The sequence below is a fragment of the Talpa occidentalis genome, unplaced genomic scaffold, assembly GCF_014898055.3.
Source record: "Talpa occidentalis isolate TD23 unplaced genomic scaffold, MPIMG_talOcc4v2.1 talOcc4.6, whole genome shotgun sequence".
NCBI classification, from domain to species: Eukaryota; Metazoa; Chordata; class Mammalia; order Eulipotyphla; family Talpidae; genus Talpa; species Talpa occidentalis.
In genome coordinates, this window is record NW_023604972.1 from 30,998,451 (window position 1) to 31,002,762 (window position 4,312).

Sequence of the window (4,312 nt, forward strand, 5' to 3'; positions counted from 1 at the left end):
AAAAACATTTCAAATCATATATTTAATCGAGGGAGTGTTATTTAAAATATGTCTTTTTATGGCCAGAGCCTAAAAGGTAGCAGAGCTACACAGGTCTGGATTTTTCCAGCAGAAAACACTGGAAAATGTAATCCTGTGGTCTGAATATTGATACCCATTCTATTTGGGGAAAATCAGGTGCTGGAATGCTCCAAGCATCTGGAAAGGAGAACTCTTGCCCTTGAGGTATGTTGAAGTTTTGCTCAGAGACAGAATGACCACAATGTTCAGAAACATAACTGACCCTCAGCACTTCCAGATGTGGAACTAAGTGTCAGCATAAATTTCCTCAGATTCGTTTCGAGCCCAGTGTCGGTGCTCAGTGCCTACTGGAACACACGTGGAGAAGGAGCCAAGGTACTTTTGTGTGAAAGGGTTTTCTTGTGTCCCCTCTCATACCCCCAACATATATCCTATGTAGAAGTAGCTCTCAAGTAGATTCACAGTGTTGGCTGCTTTGTGAAACTCTAAGCACACCCAAAACGAAGAAACTGAAGAGTGTGGGGCCTGAAAGGGGGGAGTCTATTGCTAGCTCATGCATCTTAAGCTTTGTTGCAAGACAACAAAATATATTTAACTTTCTTCACTAATGTTGTTTTCTACATGTTTCCATCGGGGTATGTGGTTATATAATCTTTACAATCATAATTCAAATTGTTGATAGTATTCCCTTCAGGAACTATCTTGCGTTTAATTCATCATTCCCTGCTATTGGAAATTAAGCACTTTCTAATTGTTTAACACTATATCATCTGTAATTAGCATTTCCAGGTACATGAGTGCTTTCAAACCATTTTGTGGTGTTCCTACTTTTCAGAGTGTCTTTTTCAATGGGATTTACATGTGAAGAGGTACATGCGCTCTTAGCTCTTTAGTCACACCAACATTTGAAATCCATTAACAGGCAAGCCAAAAATAAATATGACTGTCCATACAATGAGATCTGAATGTAAATCTTTTTTAAAAATTAATTTTTAAATGAGGTAATATTGGGGTTCCCCGTCAGGTATTGCCACTGTAGTGCACCCAACAAACCACCCATTGACCACCACCAAAGTCTATTGTGCTCCCTTCTCTCTTTGTTCTCAACTTTCTCTCCTTCCCCTCCCCCGACCTGGATGCTTCAGTTCTATAGTCAGCTTCCATGTGCAGAATATAAAGTAATTAAACTAAGAGATAAGGACAAGCTTAAAAACTAAGAGGGTTAGTTCCAGTCAGAAGACCTGAGAACCAGGTATCAGTCCCAGCCCTAAAGTGTAAAACTAATGTCCCAACTCCAGGAAGTAGGCAGAGAGAGAATGCTTCCTTCCTCCACTTTTTTGCTCTATTAGGGTTTTCAAAGGATTGAATAATATCTCCCCACATGGGGAAGACAATCTACTTCATAGTTTCTGTTGATTCAAATATTAATCTCATTTGGAAAAAACACAGACACACCAAAATGTTTAACCAAATATCTGGGAACCCCATGACCCATAGTTGATACAGAATTAATCATCACATACGGGTCCTTTAGGTGGAAAGACAGATCAGGATTATTATTTATGTATACATCAGTAGATATAGTCTTCACAGTTCCAGAATTTATGGCATAATCAGGAGGCTGGAATGTTCATTTGAAATGTCAGAAATGATCAAAATCACGTACAAATTGGACTGATTGCCCGTCATGGCTGTATCAGGAACAACGAGGCCAAATTTACCATGGGTAGACTGCCAGTTCTTCTGAACATGGTCACCGACAATCAGATAGCACTTTAGGAAAGTTCAGAGTCTCGACTTACATCTTTCCTCACATTTTTTCTACCCTCTGTCCATACCCACTGGGTAAGGAATTTGAGGAGGCAAAATAGACTCTATTCCACTTACCCACTTAACTGTTTACAGGGAGAAAGAAAGAATGACAAAGAGCAAGTGGAAAATGGCTCACAAACTGCATCTACAAGTCAGAGTGACCTACTGGGTCTTATTCTCTCACCAATAATATTAGCCCATTATCCTTCTTTGGAGAGAAAATAGGAGGGAATTGAGTATGGAGGTGGGGAGAAGGGAATAAGAATTTCCTCTGCTTTCTATATGGTTGGCATTTGTGGCAATCTAAGTGTAATATCCCTGTGGTTTGGGATTCTTTCCTAAGTCTTCATTGTGGCTCTGGAGCAGACACAGGTTCAAATCCCAGCTCTACCATTTAGTAGTAAGATTGCAATATTGTAAATATATTCTTGTGTATACCTACCTATTTGTTAATAGGCGGGAAAAGCCACTATAAATGATTATCCTCCTGGGAGTTAATGTGGCATCAGCAATAGTGATAAGCTCAAGAGAAGATAATCCCATCCTAAAAATACCAGTGGACATCACCACGTGTGCACTTCACATGTGCTCACAGCTGTGCTGCGGTTCTGAGACTCAAGGGACCCAGATCATTTTCCTAATCGTCCAGCACAGCTCTGAAGTAAATGAGTTGAGATTTGACTCTAAATCTGTTAGATTACAGAACATGAGCTCTAACTCAGCAGCACTGGTGTGCTGGGCCACTAGATCATTTCACCCTCCACTCCCGGGATTTTTGCTCCAGTGCTAAATCTAAAGAGTCTGTGTTTTGCCTTAGGAAGGGGGAGAGGTGGTTTCCCTAGCAACTCCTAATGCAGGAGTATGCATCCTCTCTATATAGGTTCAGTAACATGTATTTCTCCCTAATTTTCTCAACCATGTGATGTTATTTTCACTTTTTTTAAAAAAGATTTTTATTTATTATACAGCCCGGGGTACAGGCCAGATTTGCAGGAGGGTGAGAGGATTCACCGGAGACAGAGCAGGTAACAGAACAGGCAGACTGACGAAATACACTGCTGAGGGGAGCAGCGGGGGAGACAGGGGAGGTCTGCTCGCAATGTGGGACCCTCACTGGCCGGCAGGGATCGAACCTGTGCTGCAGAGGCAGTGGACAGCTTCACGGTGCTGCTCTCAACTGCTTGCGCCACCAGGGGAGGCCCTATTTTCACTTTTTACAAGAGATATCAGTCCAGGTATATGGGGGAAAGGGCTTTCTCAAGGCCATCCTTTATATGGTTGCAAGGTGGGCTAACCTTTCCTTCCAAGTCTCACCTTTGACACGACTATTATTATTATTTTTTTAAATAATAAATTTTATTTTTATATTCCCCCATACAATTGCAAAAGCCCCATTCTGACCCCAATCCTTCCCTTCCCACCCCCCACCCCCCAAAAAGTGTCTCTGGTTCATAGTTTTTTGTTGATTTTGATTTTCACTTTCTTATATTCATTTTCCTGGTCCCTTATTTAAGTTTTCTAGATTCCTGCTATGAGTGAGACCATCCGGTATTTTTCTTTTTCTTTTTGGCTTATTTCACTGAGCATGATCCCTTCCAGCGCCATCCATGTTGCTGCAAATTGCATGTGTTTATCTTTTTTGAATGCTGAGTAATATTCCATGGTATATATGTACCACATCTTCTTGATCCAGTCATCTATTTTTGGGCATTTGGGTTGTTTCCAAAGCTTAGCTATTGTAAACAGTGCTGCTATAAACACAGGGGTGCAGGTGTTCTTTGGAATTGATGTTTCTATGACACGACTATTATAATTGGTATCTTCCTGGTGACCTTGGATCCCATGTTCAAGAAGCTTTCTTGATCTTTAGTGGTTGGACAAAGTGAAGGGCAGATCTCCATATGTGTGAGTGTGTGTGTGTGTGCGTGTGTGTGTGACTTTTACATCATTGTGTATTCCCTGTAAAATTCCTACCACCAGTTCACCCATGAACCATCACCATAGTCCCTTGTGCTCTTCTCTCCCCTGTTTTGATCCCTTTTTCTCCCCCTCCCCTGCAGAGTGTCTCTGATTTATAGTTGTCCGCTGGTTTTGTTTTGTTATTATTTTTTTCCCTGATCCCTTATTTGCGTCTCCTGTATTCCTCCAATAAGCGAAACCATTCAATATTTTTCTTTTTCCTTCTGGCTTATTTCATTGAGCATGATCCCTTCTAGCTCCATCCATGTTTCTTTGAATGGCATGAGTTTATCTTTTTTTGATTGCCGAATAGTATTCCATTGTGCTTATATACCACATCTTCTTGCAGGTCTCCTTCTTTATGAAATCTGACAACTCTCCCTTGTCTAGGACTGGTCTGACTCTGGGAGAGATTGGATACTACAAAAATTATCTAGTGTGAAAAGAGTAAAAGTGTTTGACATCTTTAATCTCTTGTCCAATTAAGGCAATGAAGTGAGATGGGGATGCCATCAGAGAA